We start from the raw sequence: 20,954 nt of genomic DNA on the forward strand, positions 1-20,954 counted from the left end.
ATTCCCAGGATAGAATTCTGAGGCATTTTTTATATTTTCTAGCAGAGAGATTTGGGGATGCTATTCGCGGGGCTCAGTCTGTGGGCACAATATTGCTTTGTGATCTTTTATAAACCAAAAGCTGGAATTGTTATAATAACGATGGGTGGACAGATGCCAAATGGCAAAACCAGGTGGAAAGTGGTGGCAAGAAGGGATTTTTACTGCTGCATCTACTCACAGGAAAACTCCACCCAATAATTTCTACAAAGCAAGACTATAATACATTGAATCCTCTGTTGATCTCTCAAATCTTGAGCCTCTGGTTAGGGTGAGTAAAATGCCCTGATTAAAGTCATTAACAGAAACACTGATAGAACTGTCCAGGGAAACTGACAGTGGGACTGCTGAAAAATCCCCTAATTGTTTCATTTTACTAAGACTCATCACAGGCGCTGACATTACCTGTCTATTTGCCAAAGAAGTTGCCTGTATTCCATTAATAGAGAAATACCGGAGGGTGTAGGAGAAGATGTCTGTAGAAAGGATCCTGGCAAAGGCAGGCTCTGTCAACATACATTTCACAGGACTTACTGACTGTTTCAGGTCATGCTTTTCTACTTGTTGAAAGACAGCGTGATCACAACAACTGTAAAATGTTGAAAAATAAAAATCATGCTTCTGAAGTCCATCAGTTTGGCCTGAAATTGTTCCCACTTTGAGGATGCTGCTAGAACAAGGCTTGAGGGTCGAACTATACTGTTACTGCCAGTAACGTCTATTTGCAGATGGCTATTTGCTTGAGCTGATTTGCATCAAAGTTGAGGCGGGGGAGAGCATGTGTGTTGGGGAAGGAATAAGGAAGTGGAAACGATAAACAGCAACCTGTTTGATCCCTTGGCTTGGTCCCAGGTATTCACATCTGTGGCTTTACGTGGTCAGTGAAGTGTGTATTTTTATAAGGGATAAAGGATAAGTGCACATAGGCTGCAGGACTTTCTGTCCAGGAGTGACACGGGTGAACGTATTAGAGGCAGTACACATCTGCCGTGGGTGTCAGCCTCATCAGGCTTGGCCGTGATGTAGATTCTGGCCTGCACATAGCTTCTTGGGCCACAGCCAAGACACAGGCGGCCACGGAGAAGAACGTTCAAGAACTGTCTGTCAGTACATAGGAAACAGCTCTGGGGATTCTAAGGAGACTTTGCGTGAGGCCAGAAAGTCTACATTATGCAAGTGGGAGCAAGAGCCAGGCAAATTTAGAACTGTGATTCTTATGACCCTAATTATATCCACCAGCTGGTGAAGTGTAATGAATAAGAAAAATTAATCGCTTCTCAGTCCAGTGTGCATGCTCAGTCACGTCTGACTCTCTGTGACCCCATGGGCTGTAGCCCGCCGGGCCCCTCTGTCCATGGGATTTCCCAGGCAAGCCTACTGGAATGAGTTGCCATTTCCTTCTCCAGGGGATCTTCCCGACCCAGGGATTGAACTTGAGTCTCTCGTGTCTCCTGCGTGGGCAGGAGGATTCGTTACCACTGAATGACCTGGGAAGCCCCTCTCAGGCCTTCAGCCTAATATAAAAACATGATAGTCGGTATATTATTCAAGATTTTTAGTTGCAGACAACAGAATCTACCCATGCTGGTTTTTAAGAAAAAAATGTTTAAGTTTTAAAGAATATTAGATAGCACGCAGACTCCTGGAAGGGCCAGGGAATCCCACGCTGAGGCTACTCTGCAAGTGATATCCGAGTCACAGCCCTGGCACGGGCACAGCCGCGGCACAGCCGCCCCCGCAGGGGATGCCACCACGAGGGCTGCTGCCGTTTCTGCCTCAGCGCCGCCGTCCAGCCCCGCAGCCTTCACCAGAACACCGACCCCGCCTGACACCTGGCTCGTGCGCTTTGCTCTCCTGCACTGCCGTCTTGCGTGGCCGCACCTGATGGCAGAAGCTAGGTCACAGGCTTACACCCTGGTTGCACAGAAGGCCGGAATAGTAAGTCCTGTCTCTCCTTGGGAAGGCAGGACTCAGAAGCTATAAGCTTCCTTGACATGGGAGAGGACTCCAGGAGATGGCCTGTGGCCACAAACATAGCAAATGTCTGCTGGAGCAGGCATGAGATAATCAGGCAGCCAGACGCTTACGGGGCAGCACGAGGCCAGTCTTTAACTCCCTCTGCGTGGTGAGGGGACACATCATGAAAACAGCCACGGAAGAACTTTTCTGTAATGAAAGTCTTAGAGGTGGTAGTTGGTCTATGAGGTTTTTTTACCCTACCAAATGCAAGAAGAGATTCAGTGTCTCTCCATCTCCCCTCAGCTTTGGAGGCTATTCCCAGAAACTTTGCAGAAGTTACTAGCGCACTGAAGGAAAGTCACATCTCCGCCTTGTCACAGCTTTGAGAAATAGTAACCAAAAAAAAAAAAAAAAAAGGAACAAAAAGCAATCCAAGTCTAAAGTTGTTGAAATCTGTGTGGTGCAAAGCAAAAGGTCTCAAGTCATTGCCCAGAGAGACTGAGAAGTCACGTCATCTGTAAGTGCTGTAGACAGGCTGAAAAACTGACCGGCGCAAGGCTTGGGACCAGGTCAATATAGGAAAGAGTGCAGGACCCGAGCCAGGTCAGCAACTTTTGCCTAGCCAAAATCATCCTGGGGAGAAATGCCCAATAGATTTTTATCTTAAACACCAAGATCTAGGGGTTGGTTGTGGCTGCCTCAACTACCTTGTTGAGGACCATCAAGGAAAAAAACATCCTTTATGTGCATCTGTTTTCACGTGGTCGATACTTACGACTTTGTATTCTGCTCTTTGTTCGCTGAATCATAAATATCTTTCCATGTTTAATCTTGCTAGTTATACTGTTTTAAATATCTGTATAGCATTCCATCAGATAGATAGATATATATATATTATATATGAGTATATGTATATATATATATACACCATATATGATGAACCCTAATGTGCTCAATCATTTCTCCATTATTTTATACTTATATTAGTTCTAAGAATTTTAGAAGGATAAGTAGAATTTTTTTAAAGGCTCTTTCCATTATTTGAGATCACACAATTATAATATATATATTCTATATATGAGTATATATATATATATAGTATACATATATATATATAATGAACCCTAAAGTACTCAATCATTTCTCCATTATTTTATACTTACATTAGTTTTAAGAATTTTAGAAAGATAAGTAGAATTTTTTTAAAGGCTCCTTCCATTATTTAGATCACACAAATATCCCTGTGACAGATATGGCCACTTCCTGGCTGGGTCAACATTGGGTTACAAGTACCTCTAAAGGAAGTTTTCCTTATGAGAAAACAGGCTCAAGCACTGGAAACTTTGAATGGAAATACTCTAGGAAGTCCTGACATATCTTCCCAAGGTGGCAGCTACACACTCCACTAAGATTTCTATTTCTGGACAGAACAACTCTAGCATATTTTGACGGATGACCCAAAGTTGGGCTAACTTCCATCAGAAATTCTGGAAATTATTCACCTAGAAAGCGTCATCTCTTGGGTCTGGATAATTAATGAAGAGAATGCAGAAAACCAATCATTCCGTTGTGGGTTTTGAGATAAGACTTCAATTTCCATAATCTTCATAAAAAACAGAGCAGTCTTTTCACCCAAAAATACATTCACGATGAATTGGAATGTCTTAGGAAAAATTTAGATGCAAAGAACAGAACTCCACTTAGCTCAAATCAAAAGAGGATTGGTTGAAAGGCAGAGTTCATTATGGGGTTACGATAAGCCACTGCAGGAGATAAAGCCGAGCGTTTGGGGACCAAAAGGGGATTATGTAGATTTTTTTTCTCCCTCTGTCTCTCTTCTACCTTTGGAGGTACCTAGCGTCTCTATCTGGGGCTTCCCAGGTATGCCAGTGGTAAAGAACGGCCTGCCGATGCAGGAGACGTAAGAGCGGTGGGTTCAGTCCCTGGGTCGATGAGAGCCCCTGGGGGAGGGCACAGCAGCCCCTCCAGTCTTCATCCCTGGAGAATCCCATGGGCAGCTGGCCCCGGCGGGCTACGGTCCATAGGGTCACAGAGAGCCAGACCCGACTGAAGCGACTTAGCCCGCAGACAGGCACGGTGCCTCTCTTTGCCTCGGGGCACCTGCTCCATGCCTCTGCAGATGGACCTCTGCTGCTGACTCACGATTTCTCAGCCTCCCCTCGCTCATCAGGGCAGACCCGCTGGCCATGACCTTGCAGCTTGGCTCCTCACAGCACAGTGACTCAGCCTCTTTGTCCCTCTTCCAGATTCTTGGGAGAGCATCCGCTCAGCCCAGCTGAGGTCAGACGTCTGTCCCCGGGTCAGTCGCTGAGACTGGCGGGGCGCGGTCCCGTGGTAGGAGCCGCTCCGCCCAGGGTGAGGAGTGGGGCGAAGGCTCCAGTGTGGAACGTGGGTAGGGAGAAGGGCATGTCTGCATTTCTGAGAGAGGCAGGCCGAGCAGTAATAATAACAGCATGGGATTTGAAATTTAAAAAAAAAAACAACTCTGCCACTTCTTAGTCATGAAACTAGACAATGCTGCTGCTCTCTCAGAGATTCGTCTTATCATATGTTACCTGAGGGAGCTGGACACGATGACCTGCCAGCTCTTGCTGTCTCCAGTTATTATTTTCATCTTCAAAATCTCATAATGTAAGGAATGACCAATGCTAATATCAGCAATTTGGCAGGTTTTTATATGAACAATCATTCAAAAAGCTGTCTTTGCAGTATGGCTGAGGGAATATTATCCCCAACATTCCCATTACTGTAGATGGTTCTGGAAGGCCATTACATGAGCTAGCAATGTTGAAGTCCCTCGGTAGGCATTAAGCAAATGTTTCTTGCTTAGAGTGGAATTCAAAAAGAAAAGGAGAAGGAGAAAACGGGTCTTACTCTCCAAGAGTCTGCCTGTCGAGGTGTTAGACGTTTGAAAAAGTAATATGGTGAAATTGACTTCTAATGCTGTTGGTGAACAGTGCTCTGAAATGCATTATTGGTGAACTGCCTACTACAAACAGTAGACAAAAGACTGTTCGCTGAAACTGTTTCTATCTATGCCAAATTAAGACAGCTCTCCTGCCATGTGTGAACTTGAGGCATCCTTGTAAAGTGGCCTACTCAGCAAGATTCATTTTTTTCCCACTGAAATTCACTATGGTATTGAAAGAAATTACAATGGCTCTTTTATTTCTATTTATTTGTTTCTGTTGGATTGGATATTTTAAACATTTTTATTGAAATATAGTTGATTTACAATGTTGTGTTGGTTACAGATACATGGCAAGGCGATGTTATATATGGCATTGTTATATATGGCAAGGCGATCAGTTATATATATATTAAATATATATTCTATTTTTACATTCTCTTCCATATTAGGTTATTATAAGATATGGAGTAGAGTTTCCTGTGCTATATTGTAGGTCCTTGTTGGTTATCTATTTTATATATAGTATTGTATATATGCTAATCCCAAACTTCTAATTTATCTTTCCCTGCTTCCCACAATGGCCTCTTTTAATACTTAGCATGTTCCTATCAAAAAAGGAAGAATCTGAAGGGAGACACTTAAAAAGCAATAATAATCCCAGTAGGAGTTTCAATTTCTCAATCTATTCAAGTTCCTTAAAACAGGCCCAAAGGTCCCACGCAAATCTGTGCCGGACCGCAGATAAACATGCCCCCGAAATCGAACCAGGTCACCTTCACTTTTCCCAGCTTGGCCTCTGGTTCTGTCTATATCAGACCCCTCGCTTAACCGTACACCTCAGTTCTCCCCACTTACTGCCTTCCTCCTCTTTTCACATGTAAATACAAAAGTATATTATCTCTAGATTTGAGCTGAAAAGTTCAATTCAATTATGTTCCTTAATTCATCTGCTGAAGAAGGGGGAAGATCCCTCGAGTTGTGGGTAAGCCAGAATCTCCAACAGGACAGAGTTGATGTACTCCGTGGAACCAGCAGAAGCTGACTTCTCCTTTCCACCCGAGGAAAAGCCCTCTGTCCATAATCCCAGGCCTGGGCAGGGGCAGCTTGTGTTGCCTCCCCCTACGTCTGTTAAAATCCACTGGGAAATTGGATTTGTGTTGTCCTTCTTTAATTTCAAAATAGCAAATGTTTCTCTTTTATATAAAAATCTATACTCTCTTTACCCCTGAAATAGAGTATCTTACTAGTTTTTTTTTTTTTTTTATCTAGCTATAAAAATAATTCAAGGTTGTTTTTAAAAAGTTCAATCATATAAAAATGGATAAAGCAGAAAGTGAAGGCTTTCCATAATTCTATTCATTCCAAGAGATGGACACAATGATTAGTTTTATATCTATCCTTACAGATACCTATGTGTGCTGTGCTAAGGCGTTTCAGTTGCATCTGACTCTTTTGCGACCCCATGGGCCACAACCCTCCAGGCTCCTCTGTCCATGGGATTCTCCAGGCAAGCCTACTGGAGTGGGTTGCCATTTGCTGCTCCAGGGGATCTTCCCAACTCAGGGTCCAAACCCGAATCTCTTACATCTCCTGGATTTACAGGTGGGTTTTCAGCACTAAGTGCCACCATCTGTAAATGTATATACATACATATATATATATATGTATAATATGTAACTGTCATACTACAAATAATGTGTAATTGTTATATATTATGTAATACACACAAACATACACAGGCAAATACATATCGTGTGCATGCAGACACAGGTCTAAGGGAGTATGTGCAGTGTGTATTATACACTGTGTGTTTGACAAAAATGAAATCACATTGTTTACGCTCTTCTGTGGTTGGGTTTTTTTTTTTCACTTTAAACAGCCCGCCATGCACATCTTGCATATGAATCTACCTCGCCTTTTATAACAACCTCTCAGTAGTGTTATACCATCATCTCTACCCTCCATTGAAGAGCATCTATTACGGTCTAAGTTTTTCTTAAACATTAAAAATATTGCAATAAATACCTATAAATGGGCTTCCCAGGTAGCACCAGCGGTAAAGAACCTGCCTGCTCATGTAGGAAGCACAAGAGAGATGTGGGTTCACTCCCTGGGGCGGGAAGATCCCCAGGAGAAGGGCATGGCAACTCACTCCAGTTTTCTTGCCTGGGGAATTGCATGGATTCTGAGGAGCCTGATGGGCTTCAATCCATAGGGTTGCAAACAGTTCTACACAACTGAAGTGACTCAGCATGCGTGTGTGCGTCCGCATCTACCTGACTATCATCCATATACACATGCTCACTCTGTGCTGAGTCGTTCAGTCGGGTCTGGCTCTTTGCAACCCCATGGACTACAGCCTGCCAGGCTCCTCTGTCCTTGGGGATTCTCCAGGCACGAACACCGCAGTGGGTTGTTATCCACCACTCTCTTCTCCAGGGGATCTTCCCAACCCAGGGACTGAACCCAGGCTGCCACGTTCAGGCGATTCTTTACTGTCTGAGCCACCAGGGGAGCCCTATATAGGTATATATACATACATACATATAGGCATATACACCCGGGCATGTTCTGATGATCTGTTTAGGATAAATTCCTGCAACTAAACTTTCGGGTTAAAGTTTATGTACATTTAAAACATGACAACACATATGCCATTGATATTGTATACACAATAAACAGCTAGTGAGGACCTGCCGTGTAGCAGAGGGAACTCTGCCCTACGCACGTGGTGACCTGCGCGGGCAGGAAGTCCGAAAGGGCGGGGTGGCGCGTGCGTGCGTGTGTCTGAAACGAACACATTGTCCAGCAACTGCACTCCAGTAAAAATTAATTTAAAAAATATGACAACATGATGTCCAATAGCAAACCAGAAAAGACATTTCACTTTCTACTCTTCACAAGTTTCCTATAATTTTATTTTTCGTAATTGCCAAATGATGTCAAAAAAGAAAAAGAGCACTTCTCATTGCTGACTAATCTGGATTTCTTTGACTGCTGGTGAAGACGAGTCTCTTCTCAGGGGCCCTGAGCCATCCGGCTTTCTTCTCCTATGAGCTGGCTGGGCCTGTGTATCCGGAACACTCACCTCTTTTCCTCCCTCTCCCCCCCGCTACATGCACACCTTTGGTTGACAGCGGCAGGTCCGAGTATGTTACAGGAGCTAGCCAATAAATTTCCTCTTCTGGGAACTTGGGTTTGAGAACAAGGAACCTCCAACACACTGCATTTCAACCACAAAATGAGGCAAAGCTGGGCTGGGTCAGCTGTTTCGGTCACATCATCAGAAGAGAAAGGAGACGGCCCTGGTGGTCCAGTGATTAAAAGACGCCGCGCTTCCAGAGCAGGGGGCACGGCTGGATCCCCGGCTGGGGAGCTAAGATCCCACATGCCACGAGGCAAAAAAAGAAAAGGAAGAGATGCTTAAGGCTGTCTCCCCTTTGTTCTTTGAGGATCCCCATCCGATTAGACTCCGAGACCCCATGAGCCCTGCCTCGGGAATACACACTTTGACAGAACCCTGGTTCCATTTCCTGAGCACTCTGCCCTTGCGAACTGTTTCGTTTATATTATCGAATTGGTACAGTGGGTATATTATTCCTCAGTTTCTCAAAAGAGGAAGCTATGGCTTAGGGAGGCTTACAGTAAATTGTTCAAGTACACTCAGCTAGGAAGTGGTGGAACAGGATTCCAGTTTCTGATGGACTCTGCTACACTTTCTGCTCCCCGGGCTGCCCAGCTGTGGGTCTTGAGCCTAGAGCTAAGGCAGCGTTGGTCTCCAGGGCAGAACGGCAGTCTCCAAGACCATGGCTCCAGGTCCCTCTGACTGCCACCCGCAGATCCTTATCTTTCCCAGGATAAGAGAGGCACACACATCCGAGCTGCTGGCAGCCGTTTTGGTCGCATGCTGAGAGGACTTGTTTGTCCCCAGTGTGCCGGACAGTGTGCTGAATGAGTGAGCTCCGAGAGCTGCACAGGCTACATGTTGAAGATGGGCCCTCACTCATTTCTCTGCTCTAGGCTGGCCCGTAATAATGCTAGTCAACATTTCTGAAGGGTTTTCCATTCCAGGTGCTTTATATGGGCTGCTCTGGTGGCTCAGCTGGTAAGGAATCTGCCTGTCAATGCAGGAGACACAAGAGACAAGGGTTTGATCCTTGGGTCAGGAAGATCCCCTGTAGAAGGAAATGGAAACCCACTCCAGTATTCTTGCCCAGAAGATTCTATGGACAGAGGAGCCTGGAGGGCTATAGTCCACGAGGTCACAAAGAGTCAGACACGACAGCACACACACAGCTCATTTATCTTCACACCAACCCTGAGAGTTAAGTACTATTAACAACCCCGTTTTCAGATGAGGAAAACGAAGCACAGACGGGTTAAGTGACATGCGCAAGGTCACGTGGCCAGTAAACAGTGACCAGGATTTTAACCTAGGCATCAGAGAGTCCTTTGTGCAGCTGATAAAAGCATAGGTGCTGTCCTCAGAAAAAGGCAGAGGCTCACAGTTCCATGCAGTTTCAGGGTTTCCCCTTGAGGAGTCCTCCTATTATAGATCACTCACTGCGTATTGCAGAGCTCAGGAAAGTCAGATGTCCTCAGGAGCCTGGCAGGAAATGCTGGTGAGTGCAGGGCCTGAGTGGGATAGAGGACAAGGGGCCCTGGATGGTGCGTGAACTCCTCCCGGAGCATCTAATGAGCACAAACCAACCAGCTGAGAAAACCCCCTGTGCCGGACCAAGAACACTCACTCGGGGTCAAACGCAAGGACATGGCCATTGGCTGGCAGTTTCTGGTAGGACTCAAGTTCTTCTTTGCTTATCAGCCAACAGGTATGTTTGGTGCTCCTAAAATTTGCAAAAACTACTCTTCCAGCTCAGGGCGGTCTGCAGCTGATTCCAATCAGAGGTTGCAATTACAGGGCCCAGAGCTGTTATCTCTTACCTGGCCCCCCATTATCCCTCCAGGCACCCGGAGCCCCAGGCACCCCCCACTTGGGCTTCTGATGGTCCAGGGATGTTTTGGGGGTGCGGGTGTCCAGGCTGGGGGAATCAGAATGTGTCACTCCCGAGGACGGTCATGAGGATGGAGGGGCAGTGGCTTCAAAGACACTGGATTTAGGCAGTGACACCTCCAGCTCCCACAGGGCTCCAGGACAATGGAAGATGCGCCCTGTGACTGAGCAGTGCCTGTTTTCCGTCTTCCTGGCCTCTTCAGCCCAGTCTTCTTGCAGTTCTCCTGATCTCTCTTTTGTCTTTGTTCTTCCCACACCCACCCTAAAGAGATGAGAAATATTTTTCCTCGTCCTGGGAAAACTGCCCTCTCTCAATATTGCTATTAAGTTTTCTCACTGGCACTTGCTATATTTTGATATTCTGGCCTCAAAGCACCTAGGAGAGCTTCCCCAGTAGGTTTCAGCTTTGACAAAAGCTAGTCCCTATTTCTGCTTTTCCATACAGTAGGGTCCCTCTCCTGAAGCCATGAATCACAATTACCTACTTAAATGGAGAGGGGAGGAAAGGAAGGGTAGAAATACTGGGGGGAAAACCAGAATGTGATTAATCCATGAGAAGACAAGAAAAGTGTGTGTGTCTTAGGAATGCTGGGTGAGGAGGGGAATGGGGGGGCCGGTAGATGAAAACGTAAAAATATATTTGTTGTAATTGACTTTTAAAAAAAAAAGGAAATATTGGGGGGGAAGTTTCCATTAATATTTAAAAATATTATCCTACCACATACTTTCCATCTTAAGACCTCCTTATGCTCTTGATGGCCCCCAAAAAGTATTTATGTGGGCTATCCAGTTCATACTGATGTTTAGTGCATTCAAAATTAAGATGGATAAATGTGTATTTAGTTATTCACTTAAAAAGAACAGTAAACCTACTACATGTTAACATCAGTCACGTATTTTTTTTTTAATTTAAAACAGCTGTATTAAAAGGAACAAAACTCAATCACTTGTAGTGATGTGGATGAACCCAGGGTCTGTCATGCAGAGTAAGACAGAAAAAGCAAATGTCGCACAATAATGCACATGTGTGGAACCCAGAAAGACGGTGCTGATGACCCTGCGTGCAGGCGGGAACAGACGTGGAGATGCAGAGCAGCGCCGCGGGCACGGAGCCAGGCCGGGGGCGGGCGGGGCGCGGCGAGAAACGCAGGGCCGCGCAGATCGCCGCAGCTGGGGCGGAGCGCCGCGGCTCAGCTGGGGGCTCGCCCTGCCCTGGAGGGCGGGGATGGGAAGGTGGGAGGCAGACCAGGAGGGAGGGCACGCGGGTGTGCACATAGCCCACTCACAGCGCAGTACGAAGAAAACAACACCACGCGGTAACGTAAGTTACTCCTCCGTGGAAAATGAGCACGTGTGCGGCTGAGCCCCGCGCGGCTTCTGAAACCACCACGCTGTGCGCCGGCGACGTGCCTGTCAGTCACCCAGTCGCGTCCCACTCTGCGACCCCGTGGGCCGGGGCCCGCCAGGCTCCTCCGTCCGTGCGGGTCTCCAGGCAGGAAGACTGCAGCGGGCTGCCATGCCATCCAACGCAAAGGAAGGTTTCAAGTTACAAAAAAACCAAAAAGCAGAAAATTGCTGCGTTTTCTAAAACAAGCCAGCAAGTTAAAAAGGTGTCATGAAAAGGATGACTTTGTTTCACGTGTTTGTCCGTCCTTCTCACGTCGGGCTTAACTGAGGGCAGCTGGATTCTCCTATCTGCTTCGACATTCAGTATGTCCTGATAGCACATGCCCTGCAGCCTCGGGAAGAACTTCCTTGTACACTTGTGAGAGAACAAGAGCAAAGAGATAAACAGCATCTTAGTATTAAAATGAAAGGACCCAGAGGAGGGCCTTTCCGGAGGACCAGCAGAAAGGCGCCTACAGTGGGAAGGGCTGGTTTAGATCATGAAATACAATCGGAGGGCTCTGAGCCACAGTCCTAGGAGGAGGCAAGCAGGATGCCGTCTAAGGGAGGCAGTGCACCTAACAGGGACGGGCGCTCATTTTGGATGCAGACACTTCTACGTTTAGATCCCAACAGTCACCTTCCTGTAGCATAGCCTTCGGAAGTTCACGGAACGTTTCAGAACCTCAGATCTCCTACCTATAGACGGAGAACAATTGTAGCTGTCTTTCCAGGTTGCTGAGAGATAAGGAAGTGTTTGTCAAACTTCATGCATCACAACTTTTGCTAAGTCCATGTAAGAACTATATCATTATCCTCTCTGTATTTTTCCAAAGCTCACTTTTGAAACTTAAAGACATTTTGAAAGAAAATTTTACATCTTTATCGTTAACGGAGAATGACTTGCCCTAAATCGAAGGTGCAGTGGAAATAAAAAAGATCTTGCTTCCAGAGAAGGTGCTCAGCTCAGTCCTGCTCTCCTTTTGGAACAAAAAGAAATAAGCCAATGTGAGAAAGTCATATAAGGCTTGTACCAAAGAGACTTGCCCAGATGTGATCAGCAGGAGTCACAGACTTGAAGAAGGAAGAGTTTCTCATTATGTGCTGCAGCTTGACTTCTGCCTTGCCCATACACCACTAAGTCATCTCCCCTACTACCTAGCCATTTCCTCCAGCACCCCGCCCTCAAGAGACATTGAGATCACGCATGGAGAGCATTTAACTCAATGCCTGGGACCTGGGAGGGACTCTGCATTGGAGCTTTTGTTGTCTTTTCTAATGCTCCCGTGCTTTTTTTTTCCCCTCATGAGTTAAATGACTCACATAAATTCATAGTTATTTAGTGGAGGGCTCTGACTACGACAACTGGGTTGCATCCCTCTGTGGATCAGAGCTCGGACTCTGGAACTAGGCTCTGCTTTAGAGCTTGTGACCTTGAGCAAGGGACTCAACCTCTCTGAACCCGTGTTCTCACCGGTAACATGGTGATACAATAGCACCTAATTCACAAGGTGAGAGCAAATCAGCTAATACTTATAAAGCACCCAGGACATGCTTGGCAGGTAGCCAGTGCTATAGACATATGAGCTAATGTTAACAACATTCTTTTTCATGAGCTGGGCTTGACAGTAGTCATTAACACACAGGTTACTGTGCAGAAGTTTTTTTCGAACTCTGAGATGAAGAACCAGGTTTTCCCTTCTAATCTAGGTGGATCAGTACATTTGGAAATACAAGAAAAAATGAATTAATAGAAAAAAGAAATAAAAAGAAAATATATAACACAAGCCTATATATTTTATTAGATTCAACAGGCATATATAATTGAGATAATCAAAGAACAAAACACAGGAAAAAATAAATCACAAAAATGTGTCTGCTGTTCACTGCACACCGAGGACAGGAATTAATAGTTTAGCTTCAGTGCTTTTTTTGTCATTCCACAGTTGTGATGAAACAGAAATTAGGAGGAAAATAGCAATTCCCCATGGTAAATGCTGATATGGGTACCTGAAGCAAACATTTTGTATATTAATATTTATTCATGTGATCGGTGAGCTTGCTTTTTGCTCACTAATTTATTTAATCTAGATTGAATAGATGAAAGGACAACAAAGAGGGGGTCATGTATATTTAAGCAGTTTCTTCCTAGTATCTTTTGTCACGCTTCCAGGTATTCAGGATCTCACGTCCCTGACTAGGGATCGAATCCATGCCCCCTGCAGTGGAAGCCTGGAGTCCCAACCACTGGGCCACCAGGGAAGTCCCTCTATGTTTTAATAACATTCCGAGTAGAGAGACCAGTCTTACAGAGATAGGTTCATGAGAAAGGAAAAATAAAGCCAGTTCTGCAAGCTCTGGATGTTCATTTTCTACTTTTGTCTAAAATGAAATCCATGATGTTGCATATTCAACATTCACTTTCAATCTTTCATCAGTAGTCAATTCCAAAACTGGTCTTTTAAAGTTAAAAGATCAGTTTTAATTTTTAATTTACATTTTCCTTGATAAACCAGTGAACAAGATGAATTCTGGAATTTATACACTTTGGGATGACAGTGGACACATAAACTTAAAATCTCACACATGTGTTGGGAAGGCTCATAGGTAGATGTGTCACATGTGACTCAGCCATTCCAGTGTGATGCCCGAACTAGACCCTGTGTCTTAGTTTGTTCAGGTGCTATAACAAAATACCATAGGCTGGGTGGGTTAAAAACAACAAACATTTCTCACAGTTCTGGAGGTTGGGAAGTCCAAGGTCAAGGCTTCCATTTCACAGACAATACCTTCTCTCTGTGTCCTCACACAGTAGGACAGGCAAGGGAGCTCTTTGGGGCTTTCAGAAGGATACTAATTCCATTCCCGAGGGCTCCGCCCCCATGACCTAGCCAGCTCCCAGAGGAAAGCCTCCAAAGACCATTACATTGGGAATTAGGTTTTAACATGTGAATTTTGGGTGAGGAGGGGGGAGCACAAACATTCAATCTACAGCACCCTGTTCAATGAGACTGATCCTCTGGTGATGCTGTGCATGTTGTAACAATGTGAAATTGCTCTAAAAGTTTCTAAACCATCATTGTCTATATCTGCACTTTTCCTGAGGTGGTTGGGAACAAACCCACAGACCACACTTAGAGTAACAGGGATAAGGAACCCGGTCTAGAATGGCGAGTTACCTAACTTTAGAAGAAGCAGTATCTGTGGCAGATACTGCTTCAGGTTTGTGTGTTTTTTTGTTTTTTTTTTTTTAATTGAGACCATTTCCACTTTTGAAGAAAGTAACTGTCCACACAAAGCTACGAGAGAGCTCAGAAAGACTGGGACCTGTCAGTCTTTACCTGAAGCTGGAGCAGCTGGCACCGAGATGGGCGTGCGGAAATCACTCAATAGAGGAGTAAGTGAGCGGGCTCTCAGAAGCTTAGCGGCCTTACATCTCTGCGGGAGTGCTGTAGAGGGCCAGTGACTGAGGAAAGAACAGTTTAGCCGTATGGAAGATGCATGCACCTCTTCTCCTCCTCCTCACTCCTCTCCTGAGTTATGATCTCTTGAAAAGCAAACACAGCTTTCAGGTGCGTTGTCTGTACTGAAAGCCATTCTGAACTCCACTCTTTCACGAGCAGAAAGACACCTAGGTCCAGGAATTCTCACTGATCCAGGTGAGTGTTTTCAGATCGCCCGGACCTCCTCCTTTTATTCTTTCCTGCCACAGGGGCCGTGTCTCCATCACCTCAGCATCCCTGTGGCCTCATGGAGGGTCTGGTGCCCACCTGAGGACCGTGGCGTGGTGTTTGTAACACACCTGCCGGGGAGGGGCCACGTGAACCAGAGCAGAGCTTCCCAGCGTCCCGGGCCCCTGAATCACGGGGGGCTTGTTACAAGGCAGATTTTGATGCAGCTGTAGCTCCAAGTGTGCACCCAGGTGACACCAGACTTTCTCATCGTTGGGCCACATCCTACGGAGCAAGCAATCGGGAGGAATGAAAGGAACCTGGATTTCTATTTAGCTGCCGTTAGCAAATTAAGTTAAAAATGTGGTTAATATTATTTAGACCTGATATTTAGGAATCTGTCTGGTGGCTCAGAGGGTAAAGCATCTGCCTTGAATGTGGGAGACCTGAGTTTGATCCCTGGTTGGGGAAGATCCCCTGGAGAAGGAAATGGCAACCCACTCCAGTATTCTTGCCTGGAGAACCCCATGGATGGAGGAGTCTGCTAGGTTACAGTCCATGGGGTTGCAAAGAGTCAGACACAACTGAGTGACTTCACTTTAGGTGTCTGTAGCAGGCTGTTGTGAAGACAGGATGAAAGATCTTCTTAAGAAAGAAAAATAAGTCACTACTACGTGTGACTCCTTAACACTTCCTGGATCTCACAATTGCCTCAGAACAGAAATGTGACCCCACAATAATCACCTCTCAAAGCTTGGTACCCAAGGATCAGATTCCATGGGGAAACAAAATGCAACAGTCATAGGATACATTCTATGGTGTCATCTGGAACGCTTGCTTACACTGTCCTTAAAAAGAACACTTTGTTTGATTGACCACTTGCTGCTTATTTCCATTATGATGCTTTGTAAAATTTAAATTAATCCATCTCTTTCTCTCCAGGTTTCTTTACTGCCCAAGTCAACATTGTGGAGTGCAAGGCCATACCTTTGGGATCTTACACACCTGGGTGATAGTCCCAACTCTGACCCATTTAAGACTGTGATTTTAGGCATGAGCCAGGGCTTCTCAGGTGACGCTAGTGGTAAAGAACCTGCTTGCCAACATAGAAGATGCACAAGACCTTGGCTCAATCCCTGGATTGGGAAGGTCCCCTGGAAGAGAGGATGGCAACCTACTCCAGTATTCTTGCTTGGAGAATCCCATGGACAGAGGACCTGACGGGCTACAGTCCATGGGGTCGCAGAGTTGGACATGACTGAAGCGACTTAGCACTCATGCGCAGGTTCAAGAGTAAAGTGGGGTTAACACTACTCCCTTGGATTTTTATGTAGAATGAACTGAGAAAGCACATGGCCATGGGGGAGGTGGGCTCCCTGAAAACAATAATTGTATTCCTCCCAATATTGCCAACCTAGGCTCGAACTCACCTATCTAAATGAGATCACAGCGAGGCACACCCTGTAACCCAATGATACCAATTAAGAACCTAGGTCTTGACTAGTTTCCGCCTAGTGGCACAGGATGGAAGAGAGGGGCGAGGTGGTCTCAGAAACTAGACCCCAGCAGCTGTGACAGGCCTCTGCAGAATAATAATGAGACACTCTCTATATTCTTTTACTACTTCTGGTTTGGGAAAATTTTGGTTTGCCTCAGCATGATGACAACAACCATCACTCACTACGGGTTTACTGTGTACCATGTACCGTTACGGGCTTTTAATTTTCAGATTGATGATCATTGAGATGATGTTATTTCCATAAACTTATATTTTAGTTTTCAAAAAATTATGATAAAGGGAATTCTTGTAAAAGTATCTTCAGATAAGCATACAGAGTAGGAAGTAAGTTTCTTTGAGGCTTCCCTGGTGGATCAGATAGTAAAGAATCTGCCTGAAAGGCAGGAGACCCCAGTTCGATCCCAGGGTTGGGAAGATCCCCTCCAGAAGGGAATGGCAACCACTGCAGTATTCTTTTCTGGAGAATTCCATGGACGGAGAAGCCAGCGGGGGGACAGTCCATGGGGTTGCAGAAAGTCCGACACGACTGAGCCGCTTTCACTTTCCAGCTTCTTCCCACAGACCCTCTCCATGTCCCTCTGCTCAGAGGCAAATCTTGTTGGGAATGCAGACTCTCTCCTTTCAGACAGAGATGATGTCTTGGACTAATCAGACCAGAAAGAATAAATGTGGGGCGTGACTTCCAGATGAGGTCTAGCACTTGTCTTGGTCATCCGATGAAGCCCTTGACAGAGGCCAGAGGGTTGCAAGTGACCCTCCTGGACCCATTGGCCCGGGTTGGTGCTGTTGTCAGCATGTGGGGTTGGAAAAGCTTCTACGGGGAAGAGCAGGGCCTGTTTCTTCATTTCCTTCACTCCACACACCTGAGTGCCCGTTGCATCAGTGAGCTCACAGAGGGAACCCCAAATAACAGGACGTGTAGCCTCATCTCATCCTCTTGAGAAGCCACACCCGGGAAGGTTCGCGGCGGCATCATGGAAGCCTAAGAAAACAGATGCAAGAGCGCACGGGAGCCCGACGGGGACGGCGACAGGGACAGCGGCTCCGGGTCAGGCTCGGACTCAAGCAGACAGCAGAACCGACACCTGCACGAGAAGGCGTGGAGGGACCCAAAACTACACGCCGGCGGGGCTGGGGACAGCCTGCAGGGGCGCCCCACGGGGAGAGGAGGTTTTTAGCTTTTCACGCTTCCTCCAATGTTTATTCAGTCTTTATTTTAAGCCTGGCATTCTGCAATGAATAGAGCATGCATTGTTCAAAGTATATCACCAAATTAACTTTCCAAAGACAACTAAAAGTTTGTATTTTCTTAATCTTAGATGTTATCCATGAAACATTGTCTGATATCATACTAGTGACAGTTTTTGAGCTGTATACTAACGCAGTTTATTGGTGACTTTGGGGTGCCTGTCTTATATAGGGTCGCCAGATGAAATAAATACTGGACACTCAGTAAAATTTGTATTCCAGATAAACACAGGCAATATCTGAGACATACTTGTACTAACGAATTGTACCTTGCTTATTTGAAATTCAAATTGAACTGGGCATCTTATATTTTTATCTGTTCAGTCTGGCAACCCTACCCTTATTATACGGTGATGTAATAACACAGCAATTCCTCGGTGTCATCGAGTTTCAAGGCTGTAGGCTGAAGGCTGCAATGCTTTTGAATTTTGTAGTTATTTTTTACAGTCTCTCTTTGCTATCCATTACTTGTAGTTGGCATATAGCATCTTCAATTCCCTTTCCCCTCTTCTAAATGGTTTGGATTGAGAAATAAAATCCTTAGACTTATTGGCTTCTCTGTAAACAGTAAATAGTTTCTATAAGGCTACAGGTCCTTGAGAGCACAAACCTGAGAAAAATATGCAAAAAAATTGTAAAAGGACTTTGTAAAAGCTTATTTTGACTGTCCAGAGATCATTCTGTGGTTTCTCTCGAAGTCCCTCAGGATAAATGAATCACGAGTCATCTTATTTCCTGAAGTGCACTGTTCTTTTTATTTTTTTAATTGGAGCGTAACTGCTTTACAATGTGGCATTAATTTCTGCACTGTTCTTGATAAGGTACTATACAAGTTGAAACCAGCCTCTGATGTAGAGGAGGTCAAAGCTAAATATTAGAGAATTTGCAGTTGCCTATACCACAGAATTTTGGAAGTTGCCCCTGAGAATATTTAGGAAGAGTCAGACAGGCTGGTTTGGCTTGAGAAATTCACTGGTAACTATACCTCGAGGCTGGGGACTAGAATAGGTGACCTCTAGAAGCCACGGATCTGTGCATGATTTTGATAACACTATGGTCTATCCAATCAAATCAAAAGGTCAAAATAATGACCACAACCAAAATAATGAAAAGTTAATACTGGCCAGCATCATATCTACAATGGAAAAAGAGTATGTGAATAAGTACAATAGTATGCCAAATATGGTGCTTAGAAGAGACTCCAGCCAGCCTACAAGCTGTTATGTGGAAGGAATTACAATAGTCTTCCCTACTGCACTCATTTACACAATGATTAAATATTTCTTTGGCCCTAGGCAATGCTTGTTCTGAATATAGATTTGAAGTGACTTCTGAATTATTGAGCTGATAGTCTTACTGCTGAACCACACGATTACTCAAACTCAAAATGCAAAGTCAGCAAACACCTCTCCCCACCTTACATATTTGCACTTGCCTTCATTTGACATCAGAAAAAAATGTTTGAAAATGATTTATGGTACAAGATGATCTTCAGGCTCAAGAAGATGAGATACTTTGTGTCATCCAGTGATGTATACTTTTACTGACTTTAGTGAAAGAATGACTCATCAGAATCAGATCCTGGGTAATATTTTGGGAGTAGTTAGGAAAGTCTAATATCAGCAAAGACCAGCATCTTGGTAAAGTAGTTTGATTTTCTCCAGAGGCTTCTGAGATTGTACCAATCAGAATTTGCTAGATTGTTGCAAAACTATTCTCAATATTTCAAGCCTTTAAAACTTTTTATAGGCCTTGTGGGGCTTCCCTGGTGGCTCAGACAGTAAAAGAATCTTCCCGCAATGCAGGAGACTTGTAGTTGCCACAAGAGAATTCTGGCCTGTGCAGGTCACTGAAGCCTTTAGCTGTATTGTATATTTAGATTCACATGGCCTGATTCAACTTATTAATGCATTAAATATAATTCTCTTTGCCTGTTGATTAACAAAATAAAAATTCACTTTTAAACTTAAGACTTAAGGCCATGTTAAGACTTACAGTCTTTCAAATTTTTTTTTAAAGAAATTTGTTTAGGTTTTTTTTTTTCTCCTTCAACAGTTTTCTTCTACCCTAAAAGGGTTGCTGTAATATTTTCATAGGTATCTATCTAAAGGAATAAGTATAATGTGGACTACTGGGTGGATAAGGTGATTAAAAAATGTTTAAGAAACAGTCAGCGAGTATTTGAAGTGTGCAAGGTACTAAGCTATTGACCAGGAGCTAACCCAGTAATGGGAGAGGCAGAGAATTAACAGGCAAAGCAAAGAATTAACAGTACTACAATATGGAGAGGGTAATAATGAAGATAGGTGTCCCCTTTTTTATAAATCTATAAAACGAATTCAGTCTAGATGTGCTCGGGGAAAGTTTCCCATAGGAGACAACGCCTAGGTTGAATGTTACAGTAGCTAGGCAAAAGGTATGGAAGAGAACCTGAGCAAAGACACAGAGGTGAATCGGCAAAGTTCCCCGTGTTCCTCTGAGCTGAACAGGTTCCTTAGTCACTGGTAGAGGAGGGGCCGCCCACTGTTTTAATCCTAACAGAGAGCCTTTAGCAGACAGGCAGTGCAGTGGTGATTACAAGGGTAGTTATTATGACTAAAATGTCAAGTTTACCAGATAATCCCTGCCACCTCTACATACAACTCTTTCCTCATTTTCCAGGGAATCATCATAACTCAAGCAAACACAAGCCTCTTTATTAGTTTTCTAATAACAGAGTACCAAAGTGGGTGGCTTAAACAACACAGATTTTAGTTTTATTGTCTCAGTGTCTGGAGACTAGAACACCGAAGTCAAGATTATCAGCAGGGTTAGTTCCTTCCAAGGGCTATGGGAAGGATCTGTTCCATGCCTCTCTCCTGGCTTCTGGTGATTTGCTGGCACTCCTTGGCTTTCTTTGGTTTGTAGAAGCATCATCTGGGTTTCTGCCTTCATGTGCACATGGTGTTCTGCCGATCTGTGTGCAAATGTCCCCTTTTTACAAAAGGTGCCAATCATACTGGATTAGGGACCCACCCTGTTCCAGTATGACACCATCTTAACTAATTATATCTGAAACGATCCTATTTCCAAATACCTGACATTCCAAGATACTCGGGATTAGGACTTTATATGCATTTTGAGGAGACACAATTCAACTAACACTCCTTTTCCAATGTAAATTGTATAATTTCACTTTAAATCTTA

This window comes from Muntiacus reevesi, chromosome 19 (assembly GCF_963930625.1).
Source record: "Muntiacus reevesi chromosome 19, mMunRee1.1, whole genome shotgun sequence".
In the NCBI taxonomy this organism is placed as follows: Eukaryota; Metazoa; Chordata; class Mammalia; order Artiodactyla; family Cervidae; genus Muntiacus; species Muntiacus reevesi.